General features: G+C 44.6%; 1 protein-coding gene across 1 annotated transcript in view; it reads left to right on the forward strand.

Annotated features, from left to right (window-relative positions):
* Positions 1-15,178, forward strand: part of LOC109401821 (serine/threonine-protein kinase 32A) — a 551,348-nt gene that overhangs the window by 428,437 nt on the left and 107,733 nt on the right. The window lies entirely within an intron of this gene.

The raw sequence follows: 15,178 nt of genomic DNA on the forward strand, positions 1-15,178 counted from the left end.
CTTGACAAAAATAAAAATACTGCTATTTTATCTTGTCCCAAGACTTAGGACAAGATAGGACAAGATAAAATAGCAGTATTTTTTTATTTTTGTCAAGACTGGAAAGCCATCTCTTCGAGTATCAACCATACAGTCGAAATACGTTTAGTTATTTTCGTCCGCACATCACATTTTCCGACAGTGAGAACGAACAGATACTACATCGTGTCCACAAACGACTTTTGCCTTACAACTTTCAGACTCAACAGTCAACTAGCGAGACAAGACAGGCAAATCCGATTAGATGGCGTTCGAGGGTAGAGCAGATTGCACTCGTCAAGGATGTGTCACATTTCGCTATTTGAACCAGGAGAAGAGGTTACATTTAGTTGTCCAGTGCCACACTGTTGAAGAATGGATTGGTCATCTACGTCGAATACGAGTTATAATGTCTATTACATTGTTTGGTATAAACTAAATCGTATATGGTATACGGTTTGGTACTAATCATAACCTATATGGTAAAAACCATAACCGATATGGTAGAAACCATAACCGATATGGTAGAAACCATAACCGATATGGTAGACCCCATAACCGATATGGTAGAAACCATAACCGTTATCGTTTAAACCATAAAGTCTGGTATTTACCATATCGCATATGCCTTTCTCCGTAGAACCGTCTTAAGGACAGAAAACATGGCAACTTTTTCAGAAAGCAAAACTTTATTATGGGTACTATATGCTCCGATAAGGCTTAGCGACTCGCTCACGTTTTTACCGGAAGATTTGTTTTGCTCCAGCGATGGCGAGAGCCTTTACTACATTCAGCAGTATACTGCTTTTCACGCGCGCCCAATGTCATTATGTTAATCACTCCAAAAAAAAAAGTCCATTTTGGAGCCGGCGGCGGCTGGTGCAGATAGAAGGTACACTGTTCAGCACAACATTGCGCGTTAATTTACTGCACATTATAAAGAAATTTCAATCGCGATGGCAGTTAAAATAGAAAAAAAAGGAGCTGAATGGTTTCGGTGGGAATGGGAGTGAAAGGAACATTTCTACTTCATGAAAATAAGTACCGAATGGAATGCTGTTTGTTATCGCTTCGGGTCTTTGAAGACTACATCGCCTTTGTTGAAAGCGTTCCGCAGTCAATTCCGGGGAATTGAATTACATTTCTCGTTTCAGGAAAAAAAAAGTTGTTCTCAATTGTGAGGAGGGCGCTGTTAACAGTTTTCTTCATAATTAACTTGAGAGCAAGTTAATATGGAAGACACAACATAGAAGATGCAAGTTTGAATATAAAAATAGAAAGATAAAGACTTAAAGATAAAGACAGATGACAGACATTAAAGATTCTATAATTCAAACATACAAGGAAAGTTTAAGAAATATTGAAGATAGCAGATGGAAGAAAAATAAATATGAACGATATAAGTTGTACAACAAAGAACAGATGATGGAAAATCTGGGACATTCGTAAGGTAAAAGATAGAAAATCAACGGTATACGAAGAAGATACTTACCTTACCGATCAGGCTAAGGCCTGGGTGGCCTCTGCTGTACATAGTAGCCGTCTCCATTCCACTCGGTCCATGGCTGTTTGTCTCCAGTTCCGCACTCTGCGTAGGGTCCGCAGATCGTCCTCCACTTGGTCGACCCACCTAGCTCGCTGCGCACCACGTCTTCTTGTACCGGTCGGATGACTCTCGAGAACCTTTTTAGTCGGGTTGCTATCCGACATCCTGATGACGTGACCCGTCCACCGTAGCCTCCCCATTTTCGCGGTATGGACGATGGTTGGTTCTCTCAGCAGCTGATGCAGCTCGTGGTTCATTCGCCTTCTCCAAGTCCCGTCTTCCATCTGCACTCCGCCGTAGATGGTACGCAACACCTTCCGTTAGGAATCTCCAAGGGCGCGTTGGTCCTCTGCACGTAGGGTTCATGCTTCGTGCCCATAGAGGACTAGATAGTTAACTTCGTGTGATGGCGAACTTTGTTTGATCATAGAGTTCTGCCGAGTCCAAAGTAAGCTCGATTTCCTGCCACAATGCGCCTCTGAATTTCTCTTGTCGGCGGTCACTTTGTCTTCACTAGCGTGCACAGGGGGGGGGGGGCATGAAAAAAAAAATATAAATCATGAAATTCCATGCACCATCAAAGCATTTCAAGCACCATTTCGGCGTTTATCATATCATCTAGGCATCTAATCCATCATTATGGTGTGAGCATCTCTTGAAATACTTTTTTCTGTATTCTATGCACCATTTTTGCATTTCGTGCACCTAACCATGCAACATGTTGATAACTACTGAATAACAATGACGACTAATGCAGAACACTAGCATCGTGCACCTTCTTCAAACCTTTCATCTTATGCACCATTATGATGTGGTGCACATATAAATCCCATGCACCATTTTAAGTGTGGAATTAGCATAAGTTAAAATACACAAAAATAAAAATATAAAAAAATGCACCATTTTGGCATTTCGAATACAAAATATCATTCCATGATCCTGGACCATGTTGATTTCTGTGCCGCATTGAGTTTCCTGCACCATTTTTGCAATTTGTGCACCTATATATGGAACATGTTGAGTATAATAGAATCATGGTGATACTAATGCACCATACAGACATCATGCAGCTTGTGCACCAACATGATGTTCACAAAAACATCTAAGCACCATCTCACCATATACCTGAGTCATGTTAACTTCCGCACCACATTACATTCTATGCACCATTTTTGCAATTCTTGCACCTTGGATCTAACCACGCATTGTTGAGAATCACTGAATCATGGTGGCCACTAATGCATTACTGACACATACAATTTCTTAGTATCCCATGCACAACCATGATGTTCTTAGAATCATCTAGGCATCCATGCACCATCCTTTAGCTAATCAGTATTGTCAGCATCATATTTGGATAACGTGCACCATTTAGGCATTTCGTATTTCAAAACTGTATGCCATGTACGTGAACCATGGCGACTTCGGCGCCACATTGATTTCCAAGCATCATTTTTTTAGTTCGTGCTCCTAGCCATAAATATAATCGAGTAGGTATCTCTGAATAACGGTGACCACTAATACAGCACACTAACATCATGCACCTTCTTCAAAGCGTCCACTGGATCATCTAGGTATCTACGCATTATGCTGATCTAATGCACTGTCTTTTAATCAACTAGGAATCTAATACATCATACTGATATGCACCATCATGAAGTTTCATGCACCATTTCAGCGTTTATTTTATTATCTAGGCGTCGGATGCACCATTATGGTGAGAGAATCACATAAAATATCTTTTTTTGCATTATATGCACCATTTTTGTAATTTGTGCACCTAACCATGCAACATGATGATGATATTTGAATAACGGTGACAACTAATGCAGTACACTAGCATCATGCGCCTTCTTCAAAGCTTTCCATACTCCATTTTGGTATTCACTATATCATCTAGGCACCATTATGATGTGGTATACATTTGAATTCGATGCACCATTTTGGCACTTCGCATACAAAATAGCATTCCATGTACCTGTACCATTATGATTTCTGTGTCACATTGAGTTTCCTGCACCATTGCACGAATTGCAAGTGCACCTAAATATGAAACATGTTGAGTATAACAAAATCATGGTGAAACTAATGCACCATACCTGACATTATGCAGCTTCTTTGCATTTTATGCACCACCATGATGTTCACAGAATCATTCAGGCACCAGCTTTGAATCAAATATGTGCCTAATTGCGAACTCATGCACCATCGTTAAATTTCATGCACTACTAAAGCTTTTCAAGCGTAATCGTGGCGTTCACTATATCATCTAGGCATCTATTGCACCATTGTTATTAAATAAATTAAGATAGTATATAGATAATATAAGATAGAAAAAAAGTTATGTTCGGCTCACGCGTTTTGAAGCATTGCGGAACCGATAGTCTCTTGCAGAATCACTTCCAAATCTTGAGGTATTGAATTGCCACCTCAGTCATAGAAAAATGTAGCATGGTGCTCAAAACTGCTAACCATTTAATAAACGATCCATTAGTGAGCCATCGAAAAAGTCATTTGAATTCAAGAGTTTTCTCCGTCAATCTTTTCGCCTCCTCTGAGTTTCGACCGACAATTTCCAACACAGCCATTCCTCTGTAGTAATCTTCAATCGTCCACAAATGCAAACTACCACTGGAAATCGAATTTCCTTCCGAAGCTGAAGCCTAATATGCTAACTTTGTTATTTCTCAAGTCAATCGACTGCCGCAGCCACAAACGCAACACAAACTCTCACTGGCTCAGTTCAGTGGGACGAAAATCTGCCAGTCAACGCCGCATTACGGTGCCCCGGGGAATTCCTTTACCTGCTGCAAGTTGCTTTATTCGTTCCTGCCTGGTCTCTACTCTTACGTCAGGGGGAATCAATGTGAAACCCACTGTTTTGGACTAGATCGTCGTTAAATTGCAGTTTCCAACTATCAGTTGTATGTTTAGTATATATGGTAATAAAACTATACATTTTATTGTTTTAAAAGTTCTCTCAATGCAAAATTAAAAGTTATTTAGTGTTGTTCTTGTTTAAGCTAAGTTTCCTGTTGCCAAGTAGAGCGCTCAAGTAAAATTTCACCTTTTTCCGTAAGTAATTATGACATTTATTAACCTGACAGCATTTCAACGAAACGATGCTGTAAGAAGGATGTGAAGAAAAGGGCACCAGGTTCTTTACGATTTGGACTTCGTTCGTTTCCTCAGGAAATGTTATTGAAATTGAAATGTACTTTTTCAATAACTTTTGGGTGGGCTTCTGGGGAAAATCTAGATAGTGAGATTCCAACGGAGTTGTGAAGCTTTCCAAGGAAAATAATGATGAAAACATTGCGCTGGGACTCTGGGGGAACTTTCAATGGTATTACAGTGAGAACTATGGATAGATACTAATTATAAATTCTGCAACTTAGGGGTTCGGACTACGGGGGAAGGAATTCTGCTGGGGCTCTGGCGGTTACTTCATGGAGTTCTTGAAGAAATACTGGGAAAAAGCTTTACGGGAAATTTGATGAAGATCCACGAAGGATTCGTTGCGATGAATCTTCTGGCATTCCGTACAACAGTTTTTCTCTGGGATTTCGCTGAAAATCCTCTTGAAATTCTTCCATGTGTTCCACCAGAACATCCACCAGGAGTTCGCCGGGGATTCTCATAAAATGTCTCTGAGATTTTCGTTGGAATTTCTACAAAAAACCCTCCATGAAGGAACTATATTTTTTTTCAAGAATTAATGGCATGGGAACTTCTAGGAGTTCCATCAGGGTTTTCTCCAGAGGTGTTTTCTAAGATTCTACCAGGAGTTTTTGTGAACCATCCTCCAATATTTTTTTTTTCTAAAATAAAACTACTTGGGATCTCTCTAGGTTTTCTCTGAGCGTTTCTTATATGAATCCTCAAAGAATTCCTAATGGGATTTCTCCAGGAACTGTTTATCAGATTTATCTGGGAAATCCTTGCTCCAGCAACTTCTTCCGGGATTTCTCAAGAAGCTCCTTCTAAGTCTCCTCTACAAGTAACTTTATGGGTTCCTCTTAGAGTTTCTTCTGGTTTTTCTCCAGGATTTCCTTTTAAGATTACACCATGAGTGGCATCAGGGAAATTCCTCCAAAGATTCCTCCAGAAATTCCTCGGGAGATTCCTCCAGGTATTCCTTTAGGAATTCCTCCGGAGATTTCTCCAGAAATTCCTCCTGAGATTTCTCCAATTATTCCTCCAGAAATTCCTCCGGAGATTCCTGCAGTATTTTTTTCGGAAATTCCTCAAGGAAAACCTTCCGGAGATTTCTCCAAAAATGCCTCCAAAAATTCTTCCAAGAATTCCTCCGGAGGTTTCTTCGGAGATTCCTACAGAAATTCCTCCTGGAATTCTTCCGGAGATTCCTTCAGGAATTCCTCCAGAAATTCCTCCAAAAATTCCTCCGAGGATTCCTCCAGGAATTCCTCTGAGGATTCTTCCAGGAATTCCTCAGAGGATTTCTCCGAGGATTCCTCGGAGGAATCTCCGGGGTAATTCCTGGAGGAATCTCCGGAAGAATTCCCGGAGGAATCTCTGGAAGAATTTCCGGAGGAATCTCCGGGGGAATTCCCGAGAAATATCCAGAAGAATTTCCGGAGAAATCTCCTTAGGAATTCCTTGAGAAATCTCTGGACGAATTCCTGGAGAAATCTCCGCAGGAATCCCTGAAGGAATCACCGGAAGAATTATTGATGAAATCTCCGGAGGAATTCCTGGAGGAATCTCCGGAGAATTTTTTGGAGAAATCTCAGAAGAAATTTCTGAAGATTTGCTCCAGAAGATCCTCTGGTGATTGCTCCAGAAATTCCTTCGGGGATTCTTTCGGGAAATTGCACGGGAATTTCAGAGGTAATTTTAGATGAGTTCCTGGAAAACTCTTGGAGGAATTTCTTGGAAACTCATTGGGGAATTCCAAAAGAATTTCTGCAGAATTTCTACAATAATCCACGGGGAACTCCTGGACATACTCGCGGCGAACTCCTGAAGGAACTAACTGGGAACTTCTGGAGGCATTCCCGGGGAACTCCCGGAAGTTTTATCGGGGATTTCCTGGAAGAAGCACCTTAGAATTTCTGGTTGATTTCCTGGGAAATCCCTGGAGGAATTTCTGGAACACTCCTTGAGGAATTCCCGGGGAACTCCTACGAGAATATCCGGGAAACTCCAGAGGAATTCCTGATAATCTCCTGAAGGAAGAACTTGAGGAGAACTTCTGGATGAATTCCCGTGAACTCCTGGGGGGCATTTTAGAGAATCATCGGGGAACTCCTGAAAGAACTCTTTTAGCAATTTTCGATAACAAGGAAACCTCAGATTTCTTTCGATAGAGCAAGACAGATCAAGAGCAATGCTGCAGATTCTCACATAATTCCCTTCTTCCAGGAAACAGTAATATTTACCGAACTGAAATTGTTTTAAAATTAACCGCAGTTAATCCGCACTCATTGCACAGTGGTCCACGAACCATATTTACGAGGAAAGATGCATTCAACGCCTTCAAATGAGTTTCTAGGCAAATATGGTCTTCTACAAAGTTGTCCCTAAAAATAAGGTCCTCTTTTCAATATACATGAAAATCAGGGTGGTCCATATTTTCAAAGAAATTGGTAACCAAACTTTTTTATTTGCAAGAATAACTGTATACATTCCTCGAGAAAGTTGTAGATCTATCAATTTTGAGCAAGTTTGCCGAAGACACTATTTATGTAGCTTTAAAATTGACCGATCTAGAGGAATTTTTCTGAATAAGCTTAGGGTGGTTAAAAAAAACCGGTTTTCTGGCGTTAACTTTTTCAGTTTCGATTTTTCATCAAAGTCGCCCAAGAAACACTTGTAGAGCATTTGAAGACGCGTCGTTTTATGCGCTGAGATGATCGTTATCTCTTTTGGTTCAAAAGTTATAGGCATTTTTCTTAAAAAGTCATAGTTTTTTAAAAAGGTCTTTTGACGGGTTGGGGCAAACATAAAAAATATCTTTTGCCCGCATTCAAAAGAAGAAATGTTGTTATAAAACATATCAAAAAATTAGAGGGGTGTTATTTTTGTAACTCAAGTGAAAAATACTTGAAAAGTGCCTATTTTTCCTAGAAAATCATCAATATCTTTTGAACGGAATGACGTAGCAACATTTTCAGCGCACGAAAATGTGCGTTTTTGGAAGCTCTAAAAGTGGTTCTTAGGCGACTTTGACGAGAAATTTGAAACAAAAAAGATAAAGCAATAAAACGGTTTGTTCTAGCGTCACCCTATGAAAACTATGGGAAAATGCTCCAAATTTGGTCAAAACAGTTTAAACCCTTTATCTTGTTTGTTTCAAATTTCTCATCAAAGTTGTCTAAGAACCGGTTTTGGAGCTTTAAAAAACGCACATTTTCGTGTGCTGAGAATGTTGCTACGTCATTCCGTTCAAAAGATATTGATGATTTTCTAGGAAAAATATGCACTTTTCAAGTATTTTTCACTTGAGTTACAAAAATAACACCCCTCTAATTTTTTGATATGTTTCATAACAACATTTCTTCTTTTGAATGCGGGCAAAAGATATTTTTTATGTTTGCCCCAACCCGTCAAAAGACCTTTTTAAAAAACTATGATTTTTTTAAGAAAAATGCCTATAACTTTTGAACCAAAAGAGATAACGATCATCTCAGCGCATAAAACGACGCGTCTTCAAATGCTCTACAAGTGTTTCTTGGGCGACTTTGATGAAAAATCGAAACTGAAAAAGTTAACGCCAGATAACCGGGTTTTCTTGAACCACCCTAAGCTTATTCAGAAAAATTCCTCTAGGTCGGTCAATTTTAAGGCTACACAAATAGTGTCTTCGGCAAACTTGCTCAGAATTGATAGATCTACAACTTTCCCGAAGAATGTATACAGTTATTCTTGCAAATAAAAAAGTTTGGTTACCAATTTTTTTGAAAATATGGACCACCCTAATTTTCATGTATATTGAAAAGAGGGCCTTATTTTTAGGGACAAATTTGTAGAAGATCATATTTGTCTAAAAAACCATTTGAAGGCGCTGCATGCATCTTTCCTCGTAAATCTGGTTCGTGGACCATTGTGCATTGTGTTTAGCCGCAGCGGCATACTTGCGGATTTTTTTTAAGTACATACTGCAGTGCTTTTGCATTCCGTTGCAGGCCGCTCGGCAGGCCCCATTGCGTTTCCCGCTTCAAACTGATGTTGTTTCTTGAGTTCTTTCCTTGTCAAATATTTGACCCTGTGTACTACAGGCTTAAGGCCCCTGTGTACTAACAGCTTAATTCATACTGATGTCTTTGGTGCGAAAGAAGAAACAAAAAAGAAAGAGAAATGTCACTTTTACTCACGGAATAATACATCGACATATTATTCCGTACGGAAAATAAACAACATGACTGACAGCATCGCATGACAGTGCCATCTGTTGGCAAATCTTTCTGGCTGCGAATTACTTATCAACTGCGAACGCTTAAGTAATTTTGATAGCAAAAGCTTTACTTAACCATTACTTGTCCTATCTTTTTACACAGTACTTACCAGGTGGAAACTAGCCATTAGGCATGAGCACAATAGCATCATTGTTATGTTGCAATACTATAGATTTTACATTTATTGGCCTGTTTTTAATGAGGTTGATCGACGGAACGTAACAGATGTATACCGTTTTTGTTTTATTTATTTTTTTTTGAAAGAAAGATATCATCAACATAACGGGGTTTTCGGAGGCATGTCAGGCGTTAGTGGGTCAGAGGGGACAGGTGTTACTGTGGGCGTTACGGTGGGTCAAAGGGGACAGGTTCGATAGTGGATCTGCGTTGGCTGGGAGGAAATAACCCAGAATGGACACGGAATTCAGATCGGTAATCAAAACACGCGGTTACTCTGTTAAATATATAATTCGGTTTCAGTCTGTTAACATCGGTTTAACAAAAGGTTCGGTTACAACGTTGTTTGATAATGAGGTATGTTTGGTCGCTCCACAAATGTGTGTAGAGTGACGAGGGGTGCACTGCTGTATCCTCTAACACTCCTCCTCAGCGGTATTCCCTCGGCTGCCTTGAAAGCCGATAGAAATGGCGAAGCCATGGTGCTTCACATGGTTTGGTTAAAACGTCTGCACGCATCACCTCGCTCGGGCAGTACTTGAGCTTGATCATTCCTCGTTCACAAAGGTCACGGATGAAGCAATCCTTGGTGCTTATGTGCTTCGACCGCTAGGTGGTCTTATCGGACTGTACAAAGGCCAGACAACCTTGATTGTCTTCATGTACGACGGTGGCCTTCTTCTGCTTCTCGCCAAGGTCCTCAAACAAACGCCTCATCCACAGCACCTCCTGGAACGTTTCGCCCAGAGCCACGTACTCTGCTTCCATGGACGAGAGGCTGACGCAGTCCTGACGCCGGCTCGCCCAGGAGACAGCTCCTCCTGTGAAGAAGACGACAAATCCAGTGGTCGACTTTCGAGTTTCTGGATTTCCAGCCCAGTCTGAGTCGGTGAACGCTTTGAGATCAGCGCCACCCGATCCACCAAGCTTCAACTTCCAATCGGATGTGCAATTGAAGTAGCGAAGCACTCGCTTCACCGCTGGTCAGTCTCTCTCGGATAGTCCACTGAACTTTCACCCTAGGATGCCGACGCTAGCGGCGATGTCCGGCCGCACCCACGAGACTTCGGTACGTAGTAATGTCCTTCATTGCTTCACTGCTGGTCGTATCCTTGAGGTACACTTGGTCCATCGGCGTCCGCGTTTCCTTGGCTTCCTTCATGCCGAACGTTGCAATCATCCGTTTGATGTACGATTGCAAGCTCAGGCTGTATACACCTTCCGAGTCCTTGGTAATCTCCAAGCCAAGAAAATGCTTCGCATTTCCGAGACAGTTGACGTCGAAATGTTCCATTAGTTGGCCATACACGCGGGCCAGCTGTTCCTCGTCGGCCCAGCGACCAGCATGTCGTCCACATCGACGATAAAATACACGACCCTTCCGTTTTCCTCAGTGATGTACAGGCATTGATCAGCGGAGCTCGGTACGAATCCAATTCGCTTCAGCACTTCGGACAGCTTCCTATGCCAACACCTAGCTGACTGATGGAGGCCGTAGATACACACCATCTCCTCCTGTCCGCGGACGACGTAACCAGGAGGCTGCCGCATGTAGACCTCTTCGCTGATTTCGCCGTTCAAATACGCGGTGCGGGCATCCAAGTGCTTCAGAATCAGTTTGTCCCTACCGGCTATAGTAAGCAAAGTTCTCAACGTAGCGTGGCGAATCACCGACTCAAAAACTTCGTTGAAGTCCACTACGAATAGCTGCGTATGTCCTTGTGCAACGACCCGTGCCTTCAGCTTCATGACTTTCCCCGATTCGTTCATCTTCGCCTTGTACACCCAGCGGCTCCCGATGACTTTCTTGCCGGGTGGCAGCGGCACCAACTCCCAGGTAAATTCCGATTTCCTCGTGCGAAGACATTTCTTCATCCATGGCCTGCTTCCACGAATCTCGCTCCGGGCACTTCAACGCTACGATGTACGACTGCGGTTCCGTTAACGCTTGAGTGGCAACTCCTGCCACGAAATCGCTGTACCTGCTAGGCAACTTTTAACGGGATTTACGGGAAGCTCGACTACTCATCTCATCCTGGTGGCGTTCGTCGGGATCTCGTTTGATATCAAGGGGATCAATCAAAGCGGAACTGGAACTCAAATCGAAGAATTGCTCACATTCACTTTGATCATCATCGCTTGACTCTCGAGGTCGTCGGACGCCTCGTCCTCGCCCTCGGTCACGCCGTCTTCCGGCCACCGGTTCCCTCCTCAATCCGAGAATGAGTATCGATTCTAGGAATTTAGCGTCACGACTAATGGTGACTTTCTCCATCGCCAAATCAACGAAACAATACCCCTTATCTTGTACCGACTTTTGGAACCCTCTAAGTAGAATACCATCTTCGAATGAGTGAAATCAGTTTTGTACCTTTGGATTTCGCTCTATTTTGCTTATCATTTGACAGATACGCGTATTTCGACTACCACTTGTAATCTTCCTCAGTGTCAGTTATCCACTCTGACACTGAGGAAGATTACAAGTGGTAGTCGAAATACGCGTATCTGTCAAAGGTTAAGCAAAATATGTAGGTCGGAATTAAAAGGTACAAAACTGATTACACTCATTCGAAGATACCCCTTATGTTGTTCTGAGTAGCCTATGAATGTGAGTTTGCGTGCCTTGTTATCAAATTTGCCACGCTTCCCATCCGGGATGTGAACCCACGCCTGAGACCCGTAAACCCTCAAGTGCCCAACATTTGGTTTCTTCCCGTACCATTTTTCAAATGGAGTAGTATCCACCGAGCGCGAGGGCAATCTGTTCTACAGGTAAGTAGCGGTTAGCACCGCCTCGCCTCAGTACTTTTTTTTATCAAGCTTCGCGTCCAGCAGCATTGTGGTTGCCATCTCCTGCAGATACGCTATTGTGCCTCTTCGCCACCCCATTCTGTTGTGGCGTGTAGTAGGTGGTGAACTGGACCTTGATCCCCTCCTCGGCAATGAACGTCTGAAGCTTCTTGTTGTCATACTCGCCGCCTCCGTCAGAGCGGACGACTCGCGGCTTCCTACCAAATAGGTTTTGAACGTACCTGACATATTCGATGATCTTGTCGGCAGCGTCCGACTTCCTGGCGATGAGATACACGACCGCATACCTGCTGTAGTCATCAGGAATCCGTTGTCGCTGGGTGTCGCCGTTCGCATGGGCCCGCACAGGTCTTTTTTTTTTCTTCTAAACCATAGGGGGATAAATCTGCTCATCAGACACCCTAACAGGAAGGTTAGGGTAGTGTGGGGTTAAGGCCGTCTTCTACAACGCCAGTAGAAGCCAGGACTACTCTCTCCTCGACCCACTAAAACACATTCCTATGGTCGCCAAACCCTACGTCTCTCCGGAACCACCAAGAAGGTATTGCTTCAGAGAGGGGCTAGTGCATATCGCACCCTCAAGGTTAGCTGCCGTAGCCTAACAGTAACGAACATCGATGACTCGCTCTGGAGAGTCCATCACGATAGCATGCTGGCGCTTAGCCAGTTTCCCGAGTGGTCCTCGCCACTCCCTTTGTCCTCGGAAGGCGGGCAGGGTCAACCCCGCCCGCGCCCTACTGCTGAGCGGACATCAAGAACTGATGCCCACGTGCAACCCGATCTGACCTGCCCGTAAGGAAGGGTATCAATACCCTTCAGGCCCTATCAGATGCACCCGTAGGTTGCAGACAACAGGATCTCACCTACCCCGACCCTTTCCGGGGACCCCTTTCCAACCGCGGGCTCGGATCCTACCCAGTAGACCGACGCCACGACAGCACCGCTACCGGGACTTCCTCTCCGCGGCCACTTAATCGCTGTAAGGGTCGATCTCGACCGCAGGGCACCGGTATGACCTACGAAGCCGACTTCGAACCCCTGGACCACCTCTTGTACTGCATCTGGACTAGCCATTCTCCGAGTCCACGCGCCACCTCCTCTGTAGCTCCCAGATGATGTGGGTAATAGCCGTTGAAACGGCGTTCCAGCTAAACTCATCCCTACACATCCTCTGGACCAAGTTGTCCGGAGTTGTGTCCTCTCCGCATGTGGCAAGCATGCGGTCACACATTGTGCGAAAACGCGGGCACACGAACAAAACGTGTTCCGCCGTTTCCTCTAAACCATTGCACACTGGGCATTCGGGAGAATCCGCATGCCCGAAACGGTGTAGATACTGTCGGAAGCAACCATGACCTGTAAGGACCTGTGTCAGGTGGAATGTAACTTCCCCATGGCGCCTATTAATCCAACTATCTACCCTCGGTATCAACCTATGGGTCCACCTTCCTTTGGTGGAACTGTCCCACGCGCGCTGCCATTTGACCATAGAGGCCATCCTGACAGTCTTGCGTATGCCTTTTGTGCCGCGCATTTCGAAGCACTCCATGTCCTCACTGATAAGAATGCTGATCGGCACCATACCAGTAATGACACAGAGAGCGTCGTGTGACACGGTGCGGTACGCGCTTGCAACCCTAAGACACATAAGCCTGAAAGTACTTTCCAGCTTCCGTCGGTAGCATTCAGTACTTAGCGCGGTACCCCACGCCGGGCCGCCATATATAAGTATGGACGTAGCAACACTAGCCAGAAGCTTGCGCTTACTGGCGTACACCGCTGAGCTATTGGACATCATCCGGGACAGTGCCGCAATAGCTGTGGAGGCTCTTTTACAGGCATAATCGACGTGGCTACCGAAGGTTAGCTTATCGTCGATCATCACGCCCAAGTGTTTGACGGAGCACTTTGACAGGATAGTGCACTCTCCTACACTGATCTCCGTCTGCTGCTGCGACTTCAGGTTGTTAACAACCGTCACCTCTGTCTTGTGGTGAGCCAGCTCCAGTTTCCTGGACCGCATCCACGCCTCCACAACCTTGATCGAGTGGTCGGTAGTCAACTTCACCTCCTCGATCGTTTCACCATAGACTTCGAGCGTAATGTCGTCGGCAAATCCGACAATCACCACTCCCACTGGATACTCTAACCTCAACACCTCGTCGTACATGACATTCCATAACACCGGACCCAGGATGGAACCTTGCGGGACTCCTGAGGTTATGTGAAAGCACTTCCGACCCACCTCCGTGTCGTAAACTAGTACGCGATTCTGGAAGTAGCTTCCGAGAATCTTGTACAAGTACTCCGGTATCCCCAGACGCAAGAGCGCATCGGCAATAGCAGCACAACTGGCGCTATTAAATGCATTCCTTACATCCAGAGTCACTACCGCGCAATTCCCCTCCTCTTAGGCTCGAGTGCTTTCTCGGCGGTTTTTGTAACCGACAAGATAGCGTCTACGGTGGACCTCCCCTTCCGGAAGCCGTACTGGTTACTCGAAAGACCATTTTCGCCCTCGGTGAACCGCAACATTCTATTGAGGATGATCTTTTCGAGCACCTTCCCCGCCGTGTAAATCAAGCATATTGGTCTATATGCCGACGGGTCTCCGGGTGGTTTCCCCGCCTTTGGCAATAGTACCAGGCTCTGCCTCTTCCAAGCTTCTGGGAAAACTTCCTCGTCCAGGCATTTCTGCATAGCAGACCTGAACATCTCGGTAGCCTCTGCAATAGCTACTTTTAAGGCCAAGTTCGGAACTCCGTCCGGACCTGGGGCCTTACCTACGCTAAGGGACTTAGCTATCCCCGCAAGTTCCACATCGGTGACCCTTTCCTCATCGCCAGCCCCAGTCCCCGGCTGTCCTATGAAAGGAGGCCAAGGACTAGGATCATGACGCGGAAAAAGTCCTCCAATGATCCCCTCCAACATCTCTGGAGATTGCTCTGTAGGAGCCATCACACCTCTCGTCTTGGCCATAACGATCCTGTAGGCGTCACCCCACGGGTTCGTATTGGCACTTTGACAGAAACCCTCAAAGCAGGCCTTTTTGCTTGCTCTTATCTCGGTCTTGAGCGCGGCTTTTGCAGCGGCGAACACCACCCGCCGTTCGCTCTTCCTCTGATCGTGCTCACTGCATCCGCCGCCTAGCCCGTAGGCAGGCGCGGCGCAGGTCCGCAATCGCGTCGGTCCACCAGTAAGCCGGTGG

The sequence above is a fragment of the Aedes albopictus genome, chromosome 1, assembly GCF_035046485.1.
Source record: "Aedes albopictus strain Foshan chromosome 1, AalbF5, whole genome shotgun sequence".
NCBI lineage: Eukaryota > Metazoa > Arthropoda > Insecta > Diptera > Culicidae > Aedes > Aedes albopictus.